This window comes from Papio anubis, chromosome 5, assembly GCF_008728515.1.
Source record: "Papio anubis isolate 15944 chromosome 5, Panubis1.0, whole genome shotgun sequence".
In the NCBI taxonomy this organism is placed as follows: domain Eukaryota; kingdom Metazoa; phylum Chordata; class Mammalia; order Primates; family Cercopithecidae; genus Papio; species Papio anubis.
The window spans coordinates 143,337,606-143,354,751 of record NC_044980.1 but is presented as its reverse complement, the minus strand read 5'-3'; the positions used below and the strand labels follow the sequence as shown (position 1 = coordinate 143,354,751).

The following is a 17,146-nucleotide window of genomic DNA, read 5'->3' as shown; positions in this document are numbered from 1 at the left end:
AGGTTTTCTCACCTGCCAGGGCTACAGTGGCGATGCCGAGCTCCTGGAGGTGACTGATCTGAAAAAGATGAAAACAGACGTGGGAGCAGAGGTTGTTATCACCTCCTTGCTCTACTTCTCAGCTCTTCCCCCCGGGGAAATGGGCAGAGGTTGCACAGGTGCCAGAAGACTGAGCTGGGCTGGAAGAAAAGGAACGAAGGAGGATGGTGGTCACGAGGGAGTCTCCGCACAGTGAGAACCACCCCCCACTCAGGTGAGAATTCCCTCACTCCAGAGGGCCCTCCTAGGGGGCAGCCAGCAGGCTCCCAAGCTCTGGGTGACAGGTAGGAGTGTGCCCAGTACTCAGGCCGCAGGAGGCCACTTCAGCCCTGCAAGCAGGAACAGCCCACCGACCTGCAGACGGGCTCTCGCGTGTGCACACACGCTCATTCATGCAATAAGCACATGCACAGAACTCATTCACTCACACACTGACACACTCTCACTTGTACGGATGCAAATGACCCCGAGCCCTCCTGCACAGCCCCTCACCCACCCTGGGGCACATGGTGGGGCCAGCTGCATCTTTTCTCCCCCAGCCCCAAGCACCAGGCTTGGCGGCGTCTCTGCCCCGCTGCCTGGGAGACACATGTGGTTTCAGTTAACAGGAGAGCGGGCATTTCCGTCCCAGACAGCCAGGCCCTGCCAGGGCCCTGGCCCCACAGGCGCCCGCAAGAAGGGCCACCTCCACCCCCACTCCGCCACTGACCATCCCAGGGACCCCGAGGCCCCCTCTCCCCTGGAAGGCTCTGTTCTCCTTCCCTTTGGTCACCCCCTCACCTGTAGCCGGACACCACACCCTCCGGCGCAGCAACTGGCTGTGCCCGGGCCTCTGTCCACGGCTGCCCGGCTGCCCGCCGCCTGCCCGCCTGCTCCTCACTCGCGCTCTGTCTTGAGCAGGCTGAGCGGGATGGGAGGAGGGCAGGGTGTCAGGGGGGCGGGCGGGAGGGAGGGGAGGGGGCGTGTGGAAATGAAACTTTAATAACAGAGCCCCTTTTGTTTCCGAGCATATGGGATATTTCATACATACTGAAGACATTAGCCGTCTATATTTTTAAGGGCTTGGGGTAAAGGATGAATAAATACAGCCCATATTCTGCTTGACAAACACACACATCAGAGTACTAACTTCTGTAGCATTTCAAAACCCGAAGAAAAAGACCCCAGCGACACAGGACACTTAAAAATAAATACGTTTCCAAAACCTCAGGCTGGCTTTGCCCCTTCATGGAGCCACTTGGAGGACTCGGGGCTCTCTTTATCCCACGGCACTTCCCACCACCCCCTACACCTTCTGTGCTATTATGGGAAGCAAACTCCTGGAATCCAGCCCCCTTCCCCGTTTCCCTTTCCCGGATCCCCTAACGCCCAGCCAGATCCCTGAGTGTTAAGAGTTCCAGAAGAGCTTGGAATCTCTGCTCTCCTCATTGCAGAGACGGGGAACCAAGGCCCAGAAAGGGGCAGGGACTTGCCTGAGGTCACACAGCAAATCCAGATTTGGGCCAAGGGGCTGTGCCTTCTTCTTTCAACAGGAGGGATCCCCACTTCCCCACCTGGGGGATGGGACTGGGGAGACCCCAGAGCCCCAGAGGGAGGGCCGGTGTGTGGGCTGATAGAGTGCCTGCCTTCCTTTCCCAGTGGAGCACTGCTCTGGGTATCCCCTCCAACTCTGGGCACCCATCCAGGGGTGACGTCAGCAGGGCTGGGAATGGGGCTGGCCCCAGGAAATCCCCTTCAGGCCGGCAGATCCCAACAGGCCCGGAGGCCTCAGGTGCAGGAGCCTCCCTCCTTTACAGTTCAGCTCCCAAGTCCCCTCGCACCCTCCATCTTTTCTCCAGGAACAAAAGGAGAGGCCCAGAGAGGTCTGAGGTTTGGCCAAAGTCATGCAGCAAAATGATGGCAGGACAGAGAATCGACCCCGGCTCTTCTGAACCTGTGTTTGCTGGCAAGGCTTTGCCGGCAAGCTGTCCCCAGCTCCCTCCGGGCAAGGCCTCTTGCTCAGGGTCTGTGCAGTTTCCCCACTGGTGTCTACTCAGTTTCCGGAGATGGCCTCAGGTCCCCTCTCCTGTTAGAATTCAATCCCTTCTCATCAACTGCCTAACCATCCATTTAGTTAAGCAGTTAGCACAGTGCTTGACACTTAGTAAGTGTCCATGATAAATGCAAACACTTTATTTTATTTTATTTTTATTTTTTTTGAGACAGAATCTTGCTCTGTTGCCCAGGCTGGGGTGCAGTGGTTGGATCTCAGCTCACTGCAAGCTCCGCCTCCTGGGTTCCCACCATTCTCCTGCCTCAGCCTCCCGAGTAGCTGGGACTACAGGCGCCCACCACCTCGCCCGGCTAGGGTTTTTTTTTTTGCATTTTTTAGTAGAGATGGGGTTTCACCGTGTTAGCCAGGATGGTCTCAATCTCCTGACCTCGTGATCCGCCCGTCTCGGCCTCCCAAAGTGCTGGGATTACAGGCTTGAGCCACCGCACCCGGCCGCAAACACTTTATTATGATGATATTGATCGAGTCCCTGCTACAACCAAGCCTGTGCCCAGCACTGGCACTGCAGTAGTTACTGTAAGACAAGCCCACCCCCCGACCCCCATGCTCACAGTACAGAAAGAGCCTCCGTCTTTGCAGATGTCTTCTCAGGGATTCTTCCCTGATACACTTTGCAGTAGGTACCACAGTCATCCTCACTTTAGGGCAACTGAGGCTCAGAGAGGTTTACATGTCTCCCCAGGCCACACTGGTGGTGACGGGGCTGGGCCTCCTAGCAAGATTCCCTGACTCCAGAGCCGGTGCGGGTCACCCTCCTGGGGCTCACTCAGTCCTTGACCCCAGCATCAGTCCCAAGACTGCCCAGCACTGCATACCATTGGGTGACAGCCAGTAACAGTCACTTTCCTGGCCCCTGCCAGGAAGAGCACTCCCAAACCATCCACGAAAAAGGGGGCACTGATGCAGAAGCTTGCGTCCTGGGTTCTTGGCCTCACCATGCCACTAGCAAGAGTGTGGGGTCCCTTCTCTAAGGACATGGTTCTTTACCTGTGAAGTAGAGATCGCCGTTTCACTCAACTGTGAGGATCACATGATATTAAAGGATGTGAGAGGGTATATACCCCGGAATACTATGCAGCCATAAAAAGGGATGAGTTCATGTCCTTTGTAGGGACATGGATGAAGCTGGAAACCATCATTCTGAGCAAACTATCGCAAGGACAGGAAACCAAACACCGCATGTTCTCACTCATAGGTGGGAATTGAACAATGAGAACACTTGGACGCAGGGTGGGGAACATCACACACCGGGGCCTGTCGTAGGGTGAGTGGGGGGAGGGATAGCATTAGGAGATATACCTAATGTAAATGATGAGTTAATGGGTGCAGCACACAGACATGGCACATGTATACATATGTAACACACCTGTGCGTTGTGTACATGTTCCCTGGAACTTAAAGTATTAAAAAAAAAAAAAAAAAAAAAAAAGGATGTGAGAGGGGCTTCGCCCGGTACATGGTGATTTCCCTGTCTGCAATTTTGTGTCGAGAATGGATCCTGGCATTAAATCCTGTCTGGGTTCCAACAGGCCCTGACAGGCCCCCTTGCCAATGGGTGGCCCTCAGTGTAACCTGCATCCAGCCCCAGAATCAGCTTCCTGAACAAGTCCTTCCATGTCGACAGCCCTGCAATACCGACAGCAGGTCCCCCGGCCATATGAGGGGCTAGAGGGGATTGATTCAAGGTCCCTGTGAACCTGGCCCCGACCTCAACTTCCCCCTCCTTCCCAACCCAAACCCCCCACCATGTCAGCCTACACCTTCAGGCCTCTGGGGACCGCTCCCTCCCCACCACCGTCAGCAGCCTCTGCCTTCCACTGCCGCCATCAGCTTGCTGATGTGGGAAGTCCATGAGCTGCGTTGTCTGCACACGGAACTTGCTGTTGGTAACAGTTCAGAGGCCTTTTTAGAAAGGGGGTTTCATAGGAGTTCTGGGCTGGGCTCTGCATTAGGTAGTTTTCCAGGTAGGTGGAAGGTTATTATCTGGATACTAATCATCTCATAAAATAATAAGAAAACCGCCATTGATGGAGCACTTCCTCTGTGCTGGGCACGGTGCTAAGCATTTCACATGCACCGTACATGCATTCCTGACAGCCCCAGAAAGCTGGTAGGGAGGCCAAACTGTTTGCTGAAAGCGCCCCAGCCTGTCCGTGGCAGGGCGGGTATTTAAGTGTGTCCTACGAGTATGGCCTGCTACCTCCAGCCTATGCCCTTCACAGCAGCACAGACTGGTTCCGAGGGCAGCATTTTCTGTGCCTGGTGACAGGATGAGCCCCTGGAGGAGTGAGACAGCCTCAGTCTTGTCTTTCCCCTTGCAGCAGTGCTGAGTGCCGTGCTCGTTCTGAACTGGCATTCGTGAACATTTGCTGCACTGAACGCCAGAGAGGTCCTAGTTAGACTCTCAGATGGAAGGAGGTAGTGTGTGTTTCTCTGTGGGCGGGGAACACCGCTTCCTTGGCCTGGCGAGCCCTGCCCAACCTACGTGGAGCCCATGACCACGGTGTGTTGCGAGGGCAGTGAGTGTTCACAGGCAAGACCCCACTACTGAGGAGCGTGAAGGTTTTGACCCACGCTGTTTCTGATCCAGGGAAGTTTTCCCCTCCTTCCCACCCCCAGGAAGTCCCTATATTCATGCCAAATTTAGTGTAGTCCGGGTGTGGTGGCTCAGGCCTGTAATCCCAGCATTTTGGGAGGCTGAGGTGGGCAGATCACTTGAGGTCAGGAGTTCAAGACCAGCCTGGGCAAGATGGTGAAACTCTGTCTCTACTAAAAATACAAAAATTAACCAGGCATGGTGGCGTGCGCCTGTAGTCCCAACTACTCAGGAGGCTGAGGCAGGAGAATCACTTGAACTCAGGAAGTGGAGGTTGCAGTAAGCAAAGATTGTGCCACTATACTCCAGCCTGGGTGACAGAGCGAGACTCTGTCTCAAAAAAAAAAAAAAAAAAAAGCTGGCCGGGCACAGTGGTTCACGCCTGTAATCCCAGCACTTTGGGAGGCTGAAGTGGGTGGATCACCTGAGGTCAGGAGTTCCAGACCAGCCTGACCAACATGGAGAAACCCCGTCTCTACTAAAAATACAAAAAATTAGCCGGGCGTGGTGGCGCATGCCTGTAATCCCAGCTACTCCAGAGGCTGAGGCAGGAGAATCACTGGAACCTGGGAGGCGGAGGTTGCGGTGAGCCAAGATTGCACCATTGCACTCCAGCCTGGGCAACAAGAGCAAAACTCCGTCTCAAAAACAAAACAAAACAAAACAACAAAACCAAATTTAGTGTGGACACTCCATCAGCACAGCACACTATGTCCCAGAACTCTTGGGCTCACTGAGCCTCCTATGTATGTTGATAGTGAGGGATGGGAGACAGCCGAGAGGTGCAATGTCTAAGAAAACAGTCCTTGAGCAATGGGCTCAGAGTAAGAGGTGTTAAATGGAGACTTGAAGAAACAGGAAGCTCCAAAGCCCACTGTCTGCCACTAGCCAATTTAGCAGAAGCCACAGGAAGACAGCAGGATTGTCTTGATTTCCCAAGGAAGGCAGATTGAGACACAGCACTAGGTCCCCAACCCTCACTATCAAGCAGGTGCCAGCCCTACCAGCCAGGTTCCCCTTCTAGAGTTCAGAATGTGGACAGAAGTCATGAGGTTTTCCAGCTCTTGCAAATGGCTGGGCACATGATGGGGCCCTGTGGGTGTGAAATGCGTACACTATCTTCCCTTACCTTCCAGCCTCCTTGCCCTGACTTGGGTCTTTGCATGGGGGATCTGAGCCCGTGCAGGAGGTGGCAGCCTCTTCTGGGTCCCCTACCCTTGCTCAGCAAGAGACACTGCTCACCAGACACATTCTGGGACCCAGGGACCTCAAGAAGGTACCGTGGGCTGTGGGAGGGGTGGATCACTGGCCCAGGAACCTTCATCTCTGGCAGAGCAACCTTCACCAGGGCCCCTTCTGACACATGAGCCGTCCTGATCAGATCACTGGTAATTGAGTTGCCTTGGGGGGTAAATTCCATCCAGATGTGGAGGGCGGGGTGGACTTCCTGAGCAGAGCAGGGGCGGGGCACTGATACATGGGGCCAGTCTGTCAACTCACCAAGTACCTAGGAGGCCTGGGATGGAACATCATCTTCTGAAAAAGCCAGATGTAGAATTTCAAGGCCAGGATGTCTGAGTCCAGCCTTCTTAGTGAGCAGATAAGGAAACTGAGGCCTAGAGAGCCTAGAGAACCAAAAGGACTAGTCCCACAGTGACTGCTGGATTTGTGGGATCAGAATTCCAGATCTCCTATCTGGCCAGATCTCTTCTCTGGGGGTGTTTAGGGAAAGTCGGCAGGGTGGCCCCCTCCCCCAGGAATCTCCGTCAAGCCCTGGATTCGGAGGTCAGGAGTAGGGGTCAGGAGCAGAGAATCTGTGGTTGGGGGAGGCTCTAATCACCTCCAGCTTAAACCCCCAAACCATAGAGAGCTGTGTTTTATTTGCAGAGATTGTGGGGACGGAGGAGAAAAGAGTCTAGGGGCAAGCCTGTGAACAAGACTTCCCCCCAACCCACCTGCCCTTGCAGGGTCATGGGAGAGCCTGTGGCCCCGGCCTCTTTTCCCAGGGGAGGCCCCTCCATGCTTCTCTCCTTTGAGAAGAGCCGCTGGGCCACATACCTTCCTGGCTCCTTTGGGCCGACTTACGGGAAGGCAGGAAGGGGCCAGCCAGCTAGGGGGGTGGGGGGCATGAGAACTTGGAGAGAATGAGAGGAAATGAGGGGGGAGTGGGCTGGGGTGGGGGGAGATTAAGAAGGGAATTTTTTTCCTCCTGCCTCATGTTTTGGCTGCCTTAGTGTGAACATGTCTAGGCGCCTTATCGCGAAGGCCAGCACAGTCTGCATGAGAAAGAAAATAGTGTCTGCAGCGGAGAAAATTACATCTTGATAAAATAGCCCTTTGGAATGACATTGTGGGTCTCTTATCAGCGAGTGGCTAGGCCTTACATACCTCTTGTCTGCCCGTCCCCAGGCCCCCAGATCCCTCCTTTTCTTCTCTCTCCCCTGTCTCCTGACTCCCAAAGCCTACCCAGAAAGTGGCCTATGCTGAAACTGTCAGTGAAGTGTGGAGACCCAAGTTCTAGTCCTGTCGCTCCTGATGCTGTGAGACCTGAGCCAAGTTCTTCTCCTCGCTGGGCCTCTGTTTCCCTTCAGTGAAGAACAGGGAAAGGTGGAGGAACAAGATGGTTTCTGAAGATCCTTCCAGCATTAGCATCTCACAGTGCTGACATTTTCATACTTGGTGATTCTGTGTGTTTTGAACTTTTCCAACCTCTTCCCAAATGCCATCGCATGCTAAATGTCTACAATCTGAAATGTGCAAATCCCCTTCATTTCCATTAGACACATGAAGTTCTCGCTTCATCCCAAGGTAAAGCTACCCAACCCAGTCTCTGCAGCTCAGAAGAGGGTCTGCCTTAGCTTCCGCCTGAGAAGTCTTGCAACAGCACGAGGTCTTCCAACTTTTTAGGCATAAGTATTTTTTGCCTCAAAATATTTCCTCCATGGAAACCCATGTAAAATAACAGACAAGTGAAGCCATCATGCCTGCTTCATCCCATCCCCCCCATCCTCCACGTCTGCTCCCCTCAGGCCTCTGACCTCCTTCCACAGCATCCGAGGTCCCACTGAAGCCCCTTGCAAACTTCTGGGGCAGCGGATGGAGGTCTCGACATAGCGGCAAGAGTCCCGCTCAACCATTACGTTGCTGTGCAAACTTGGAAGAGACTTTCCCCCTCTCTGAGCCTCAGTTTTTATCATCTGAAAAAAAACTGAGGAGAGTGTTCACCACGCGCACCTCCCCAGGTTGTTCAGGGATAAACTAAGTGGTAAATAGGAAAGTGCTCTGTGAACTGAAAGACTTGATGATGATGAGAGAACTTGTAGTCTGCAAATGTGAGGCCCGGGAAAACTTGTAGTGACCATCTGTGCAATTCCTTCTTCTTACAGTTGGGGAGACTGAGGCCCAGGGAGAGGGGGAAGGAATTTGACAAAGGTCACACAGTGAGATGGCAGCAGATCCAGGGGCAGGTGGAGGGACCCATCTATCAGGAAGGCCTGTTGGTAGGTTGGGGGGGAAACTGGTTGCTTTTTAGGGATCCTGCCCAGCTTGAGGATTTGCTTTGACCTCTCTGAGCTACTCAGAGTCTGGGTTTTCCCCACTTCCAGCCTCCTGGCTTTGCAAGGCAGGGATGGGGAGAAAGCCCCTTTGTGTAGCAGCCAAGCCCCAGCTCTGACCCAAGTTTCTGTTCCCTAAAGATCTTCCCCCAGCAGAGAAGCCTCAATCTGCACTGCCCCAGCCCCACTTGGCCAGGCTTCCCTGCCACCTTCCACACCACCCTCGAGCCGCAAGTCTTGGCCCACACACAGGATTCCACAGAGCGCCTCTGTCCTCTGGCCATCTGGATGGCAGGGCGGGAGCTAACACACATCTGCAGGCTGAAGAAGGATAGCACCAGGGCCAGCATGGCCATGCAGGGTACCCCCCTTCGCCCAGCAGGGACACCCACTGCCCCAGGTCTGACTTCATTATCACCTCACTTTGTGAAGCTTTATTATTCCAGAACCAAGCACTGCCAGAGCTGGCAGCCCCCTAAGTCTTCCATGACTTGTACCTACATAGCTCTGAAACCGCCATTCCACTGACCACACACTGCCCATTTACCCACCAAACCCAGACACTGCCTCTGAATTCTTCTTATCACAGTTCCAGCAGCACTGGCCAACCAGAACAGACACAAATGTTTTTATTGTCAGAAATAGGCCACGCCCTGGGTGTGCTGGCTCATGCCTGTAATCCCAGAACTTTGGGAGGCCCAAGTGGGCAGACTACTTGAGCCCAGGAGTTCGAGACCAGCCTGGGCAGTGAGGCAAAACCCCATCTCTACAAAAACACGAAAATTAGCCAGTGTGGTGGTGAATGCCTGTAGCCCCAGCTACTTGGGAGGCAGAGGTGGGAGGATGGTTTGAACACGGGAGGCAGAGGTTGCAGTGAACCGAGATCATACCACGGCACTCCAGCCTGGAAGACAGAGCAAGACCCTGTCTCAAAAAACTAAAAAGAAATAGGCCAAGCCACTCTGGAATATATAAAACAGAGCCAAAGCTCAGAAGGGAAAGGAGTGTTGCCTGAAGCTGCACAACACATAAGGGACTGAGTAGGGAACAGAACCCAGGTCTCTGGGGCTCCGCCTGCAACTCCTGCAGACTCAGCATCCAAAAGCTCAGAAAGGAGCTTCCCTCTCTGTCCTGGCTCTGCCCTGGCCCCAGCTCCCAGGACAAACCTCATTCTTACTCCCTGCCTGAAGATAGCACACAAGTCAGGGCCGCCAGGCATGCCCTGGTCTGGGGGTCTAAGGCCATTTCTCTTCAAATGAGAAAGCCAGAGACCAGGCCATAAGAGGGAGAATTCAAAGAAGTGGGTCTATTCAGACTCCAGTGGGCTACCAATACAACTCTAAAGGACTGTCCCGAGACTGAGGGGAGCACTTTGTTCAGAAGGCAGCGGTAAATCTACAGAGACATAACAGGTTTCTGTTCAGCCTAAGGAAGAGCTTCCTAAGCTGCCCAGTGATGGAAAGACATATCTTGGTAGGTGGTGAGCACCCTACCACTGGACACAAGGTTCAGATGCCCACATGGGGTGGGCAGGACTTGTAGGTGGTATTAGAGGAGATGCCCTTAAAAGCCCTTCTCCATCTTGAGAGGGTGTGATTTGGGCAAACACACTCAGTTACTCAAGCTCACAAACCACAGTCCCTTAAACACAAGATCCCCTGTCTTCTGAAAGAAGGCTCAAGACTTAACACCTGAGGAGTGTCCTCTGTCCTTCAGGCCACGGCTCAATGGGAGGAAGCGTGCTTGGACTCCAAGATTGCTGTCTTACACTAGCTGGCCTATGGGTCCAGCCCCAGTGCCTCCTTCTCCTGCATGGAGCCTTCAGAATTTCCCCCATTTGGAATGTTCTTAACCTACTTGCAGATTCCCACACTAGCATGTTTTGTTGGTTTAATTCCACCTTGAATCAGAACAGTGTTTCTCAAGATTTTTTTTTTTCTTGGTGGCATAGGGACATGGAAATATCCAATATCACTTAGCAGTGAGAAAGCTGTTCCTTTAAAAACTCTTTCATTCATCGAGGGTGGGGTTGCCAGATTCAGCAAGTACAAATACAGGAGACCAGTTAATTTGAATTTCAGATAAACAACAAATAACTTTTTTCAGGGTAAGTAGGGCCTCCACAATATTTAGGATATATACTAAAAAATTATTCATTGTTTATCTGAAATTCAAACCTAATGGGCATCTTGCATTTTTTCTTCTTCTTCTTCTTCTTTTTTTTTTTTTTTTGATGATTTTGTTGTTTTGTTTTGTTTTGTTTTTGAGATGGAGTTTTGCTCTTGTTGCCCAGGCTGGAGTGCAATAGTGCAATCTCAGCTCACTGCAACCTCCACCTCCTGGGTTCAAGCAATTGTCCCACCTCAGCCTCCCGAGTAGCTGGGATTACAGGCATGCACCACCACGCCCATCTAATTTTGTATTTTTAAGTAGAGATGGGGTTTCTCCACTGTTGGTCAGGCTGGTCTTGAACTCCAGACCTCAGGTGATTCACCCACCTCGGCCTCCCAAAGTGCTGGGATTACAGGAGTGAGTCAGGGCCTCTTGTATTTTATCTGGCAGATCTAATCAAGAAGAAAGTCTTAGTTGGGTGCTAGCCTGTCCTTAACACAGTTCTGACACTTGTTAATCTCTCTTTTTATAAGAGAGAGAGAGAGAGAGAGAGAGAAAACAAGTCCTAGGCTTTAGGTAAAATTTAACAACATTGTTTTGTTTTTATTGTATTTTATTTACATGGTTACTATGTATGGTGAGTGTTACCATCTTCCCTTTACAGTAGCAATATCAAATTCCCTTTGAAATAAATGTATTCAGGTTTAAAAAAGTGAATCAATTTAAAGAAAACTGTTATGTAAGTAACATCACAGGCTCAATGCAGTTGTGACAAAAAACAGGAAGGTGAAGGCCAAGAGACCAAGGCTTGGGGCTATCTGAGAAGGTGCTTCTGCCCTTTCCCATCTGTGATCTCCAAGGTCCCTTCCTCCCCTGCCCCGTCCCTGGTCCCACACAGGCTTGATGGCTGGAATTCTGCAGCCCCCCGGGCAGGCCTGCAGGAAGTGCTGGGGGCTCAGCTGTGCATGCTGCAATTCTGGGGGAGAGGTTTCAGTCCATTCTCCATCACCGAGGTCCCCAGAGCCCCTTTATACAAAACAGCCTCCCCGTCCCGGGCTCGACTTCAGAGGGGCTGTTTCTGAGGAGGCAGCCGCCAGGGACTTCTCAATGTGTTTCCAAGTCAAATCCCAGCCTTTTCAGCTTTGCCAAGACCCACCCCCCCTTCCACTCTGGCTGCCTCCAGGAGCCAGGGCTGCAGGCCATGTCCTCCAGACACCCCTCCCCCACCTACCAGACCTTCCGGCCCAGACACCATTCGTGCCCCCAACCCAGGCCTGGCACCTTTGCCTCATCTGTTCCCCACCCCCTCTAACCCTGAGGCTCAGAAAAGAGCCTTGGAATTAGAGGTAGGGGCTTGGAGGGGGCAGAAAAGGAGCTAATTCCCTGGATTGTAGAGAAGGCCCCAGTCCCTTCTTAGACTAGGACTGAGGTCGGGATGGGGAGGTATCGCAGCAAGTCTATGCTTAGACCTTAGAAGCCCCCTTTCCACTTCTTTATTGTCACCACCAGCAACAACGATAAGAGCCCTTCCTTTTCGAGGCTCTTCACGTGTCAGGCACTGTGCTAAGTATTTTCTGTGAATCTTCTTATTGCACCCACACAGGGACCCTCTGAACTGAGAATTGCCATTATCTTATTTTAGAGAGGAAAAAGCTGAGGCTCGGTTGTGTTAAGTAACTTGCTCAAGGTCACATAGCTAAAAGGGACAGAGCCCAGGATTTGAACCTATGCAGGGTGACTGCAGACACCCACACAAGCGCCACCCTCAGATGCACAGTATCAGCCCCAAAAGACTTCTAGGACGTGAGGTGGGGAAACTGAGAAACCAAGAGGCAGAGGCTGCCTACCAGGCTGGGTTTGACTCTGGTAGAAATCCCCTCTGCCGTCTCACCCAGTGTCTGATCACCACCAGAGCTGAAGTGCCCTACCAATTTGCTGTGTGGCCTAGAGCAGCCCCTTGGCCCTCTCTGGGCCTCCGCATCCCCTTCTGAGCTCTATCTTAGAGGCTTTTCAGCTTGGCTGGCTGTGGTGGTCCCTCTGCCCCACTCCAGGGGCCTACGGTCCCAGCCAGGAGATGAGCCAGGGGAGCACGTAGGGGAGAGGCATGGGGACCATCTCAGGCCTCATTCCCCTCTTGATCCTCAGCAAAGATGCTTCTCCTCAAGGCAGAGGCAGGCTCCAGCTCAGACATCAAAGAGCCTGTGCGGCTGGCGCTTTGATGGGAGCCTTGTAAAATAATAGGAAACATGAGGATGACACTGTGCCCCAGCCCAAAGCGCAAGGCTTGGAAAAATGAAAAGAGGAAACTCTTGGCAGCCCTCCGTGCGGGCTTTGGCTGAACTTCGCTCCTTGCAGCTGTCGGCAGCCTGTCCTCTCCCCACCAGGTTGTTTGCAGCCACCCCCGGGGGGGATGTGGGTCCTTGCCTGACTGGTGAACTGGGGACCTCTCCCCACAGCAAAGGAACTTGTCTACTGGAATCCCTTTCTCCCAGGCTCCAGAGCGCTACAGAGAGCACAGAGCTGGGGGCTTTGAAAGGGCTCACAGGGGCTCTGAATAAACCCTCATTTGAAGATACTTTAGTCCATCTCAGACCTGGAGCCTGTGTGGCTTATAATCCAATAATTTGCTCTTTCTACCCCCTGCCAAATGCATTAGCAGCAACTGACCAGACCACGGAGGCCTGTCATTCCCCTGCTCAAAACCTTCTAGGTAACAATGTGGTGACACATACAGAATTAAACGCATGTATCCTTTGACCAGCAATACCACTTTCTAGGAAGTTATCCAGCTGGCGCACCAGCCCACATGCTCAAAGGTGAATGCGTGAGGATATGTTCGTCACAGGATTGTTTGTGGAAGCAAATGGCTAGAAATGATGTCAAGGTCCATTCGTAGGGATGGGTAATGAAGTGCAGAGTGTCCATATGGCAGGACAGTAAGTGAGGGTAAAACCAATGAGATAGACCTACATGTGCTGCTCAGAAATGATCTATAAGGCCGGGTGTGGTGGTTCACGCTTGTAATCCTAGGACTTTGGGAGGCTGATGTGGGTGGATCACTTGAGGTCAGGAGTTCAAGACCAGCCTGGCCAACATGGCCAAACCCCATCTCTACTGAAAATACAAAAAAAAAATAGCTGGGTGTGGTGGCACACACCTGTAGTACCAGCTACCCGGGAGGCTGAGGCAGGAGAATTGCTTGAACCCAGGAGGCGGAGGTTGCAGTTAGCCAAGGTGGCTCCACTGTACTCCAGCCTAGGCAACAGAGTGAGACTCCGTCTCCAGAAAAAAAAAAAAAGTCTATAAAGCATACATTGGAACAGAGAATGGTGTGTATAGTACATTACCACTTACAAAAAGGAAGCAATGGAATACATTGAATCAATATAGCCTCGAATATCGCTCCATCTTAGACATACAAGACCTGTCAAAAGGGTTTGCTTCTCCAGGAGGAATTGGGAGAGGGGGAAGAAAAATTTATTTTTTACTAAACATTCAGTTGTATTGTTTGCTGCCTTTTTTTTTTTGTAAATAAGTGACAGTGCAATACAAACTTTTTAATGTCAAAAAGTGTGAACACCTTTAAAAAAAACGGTTCCATATTCCACAGAGGATAAAGTCCAAAGCCCTCATTAGACTGACTTTATGGTCCCTGGGAGCTCCTGGGAGCACCGCCCCAGCCTTCTCTTCTCTCCCCTGTCCCCTTCCTCCACCCCACCCCTAACCTTTGTCATATGGCAAGGCTTTTCTCCCCCACTCTCCTAGACAGACTGAGATCCCCTTCTCTCTGACGCCCACAATCCTGTGCCTGGGGGTCTGAGATGCTCAAGACCTACTTTCTTCCATGGCTGCTGCAGAGGTCCTTCCCTTCCTGACTTGTGGAGCCCCTTTTCCTCTGGGTGGGGACAGGCAGTCGAGGCTCGCTCCGGAGAAGGGGAATTTCCACCTGGCAGACACACCCCCAGCTTCAGAGGCTGGTGTTGCAGAAGTCCAGGGTAGGGAGAAAGTTCCAGGCAGGTTATGTGGTGCCAGAAACTCACTAAGGGCTCTTTTATAACACGCAGATTCCCCCGACCCCCGGGGCACACCAGAGAGCGGAAAGTCATGCATGGAGATATGGCCGGTGGCCAGACTGGCTTAAGAGGGAGTTGGAGGCTGGTCCTCAGACCAGGATGGGAGGTCCCAGAAGCTCCCAGGGTCCATAAAGTCAGGCTGAGGCCTTTGGACTTTATTGTCTATGGAATATGGAACCATGTTTTCACACTTTTATGAAACTAAAAAAATTCATACTGTACACTGACTCATTGTAAAATCACTTCACTTTACTCCCAGGGGCCTGGCGTCTACCCTGACAACTCTATTGGGCTTTGAGAAAGGTATGGGGAGGGATATCCGACACAGCTCAGCAAGGCTGACCTTCCCAAAAATGCAACAGAATAGCTAGATTTTGCCCCTGGGAGAGACCCAATCTTTTCTTCTAAAGAGAAAATGGAGTCCCAATAACTTGTTCCAAGTCACACAGAAACCAGAAGAGACAGGACTGGAATGAAGCTTTCTGACCCCTCTCCCAGAGGCTGTTTCACACAGCAGTGCGAAAACAGATTTGTGGACACCTAATTTGCTGTGTGGTCTTGGACACATCGATTTCACTTCTCAGAGCCTATCTGCTCATCTCCTATAACAGGGAATTGAGCTCTTACTTGTCCCTTCTAATTATAATGCTATGTTTTATTTTAACAATATAATAAATAAAAGGTACCTGTCTTTAGCATTCTAGAGTTTCATGATTATGAACATTCTAACAGTCTAACATTCTAAAGTTCTGCCCAGACATCCATTCATCCACCCTTCCATCCACCCATCCATGTATCCATCTGCCTATTTATCCACCTATCTACCCAGCATCCATTCTTCTATATACTCTTCCACTCATTCATCCTGCCACTCGCCCATCCACATATCATCCACATAGCCATCCATGAATCCACATCTTCATCCCTGCATCCACATATACCTACATGCAGCATTCACATACACATACATGCATCCATCCACATGTTCATCTGTGAGTCCACGTATCTATCCATGCATCCATATATCCATCCATCCAACCACATATCCATCTATGCATGCCAATATCCATCCATCCATCCATCCACATATCCATCCATATATCCACCCATGTACCCATATATCCATCCATACATCCAAATATTCATCCATGCATCCATATATCCATCCATGAATCCATATATCCATGAATCCACATATACATACATGCATCCACATACACATCCATGCATCCACATATCCATCCATGCATCCATGTATACATCTACCCATCCACATCCACTCAAGCATCCATTTGTTCAACTAATATTTATCAGGTTTTTACTACATTCCAGGGCCTGAGGATAGTCCGGTGAACATGATAGACACAACTGCTACCCTTTCAGGGCTTGCAGTTAGAAGGGGCACAATATCAATCAAATAATTCCACAAATAAATATATAATAACAAACTAAAGTTCCGCCCAGACATCATCCATCCATCCATCCATCCATCCTTCCGTCCACCCATCCATGTATCTGTCCATCTATTTATCCACCTACCTAACCAGCATAGGAGAAGCCTCAGTTTTAGAAGTGTTATTCTGGAGTTTGACCATATCTCCAGTTTATAGTGGGGGTTGGGGGTTAGGTATCAGGGCGAGCTTCCCTAAGGAAGAGTACCTGGAGCTAAGACCCGAAAGATGAGAAGGCATTTGACAACGAGAGGGAGATGGAGGAGGCAGGTGAGTCCACGGGCTGCGCTTTTGGTAGCTCCACTGCAGCGTGATTGATTCTAACCTCTGTGATTTGTGGTTTAACTGAGCTTATCACAGCAGTGGCCTCAGCTGCCTCACCCTAGAGACAGCCATCAAGCATGGGCTTTCCCTTCTCCCTTCCCGATTTTCCAGCCCCACCAGATCTGCCAAGGCCGAGGGCAGCCTCTGCCTGGCACTCACCTCTGCCAGTCCTGCATGCGGGCCTGCAGCTGCGCCATACAGCAAGGAACCTGATGCCAGTGCATCCTGAGGACCTTCAGAGCCTGGTACTTGTGCCGGACCCTGGCAGCGTCCCTCGCTGGGGATGGCACAGTCACTAGGAGCCTCTTGGCTCCTCCTTCCATGGGGCCTGGTTTATGACACCAAGGAGAACTTTGCCCAGCTCAGGGCCTCCCAAGTTCCTCTGGGGCCAACCCTGGCAGAGCCTTCAAGAGCTCCCCAGACGGGTTCCTGGGCCAGGCTCACCTGTCAGCCCTTCCTCCAAGGAAGAAGCTGCAGGACGCCAAGAGCTCAAATGGCTTCTTTAGCCAAAAGCCTCCCTCTGATCAGGCTGTCAGCTTGCTGGTCCCAGGGCTCAATGGGTATGTTTTGGCTTCCATACCTTGGCTCAAACAGTGCCCACTTTCCAGGCTGTCCCCCTCTTTCCTCCCATCCTTTTCAAGGTCTGCTGAAACCCCAACTCCTTGTCAAAGCCTTTATCCGTTGGGTGCCCCAGTCCCTTCCTCATCCAAGGCAGGTCAGCCTGCTGGGATAGCTGAGGTTTTAGAGAAAACAGACCTAAGTTTGAATCTTGACAATTGTGAGCCTTGGTTTCTTTGTCTGTAGAATGGGGGAAAGATGATAATCATAGTATCTACTTGTTGGGAAGGCTAGATAAGAGAATGTATATAAAGGGCCTGGTGCACACAAGCACCCAGCACATGGAAGATACAACTCACTTCAGGGCCACTCTGAACTCCCTTAGG

At 51.6% G+C, this 17,146-nt stretch overlaps 1 protein-coding gene across 1 annotated transcript in view; it reads right to left on the bottom strand.

Annotated features, from left to right (window-relative positions):
- SYNPO (synaptopodin) overlaps positions 1–16,463 on the bottom strand; it is a 74,952-nt gene extending 58,489 nt beyond the window's left edge. The window contains exon 1 of the mRNA XM_009209409.4: positions 16,362–16,463. The gene's annotated coding sequence lies outside the window, so the exon portion shown is untranslated. The remainder of the gene's footprint in view (positions 1–16,361) is intronic.
- Positions 16,464–17,146: the final 683 nt, after the last annotated feature.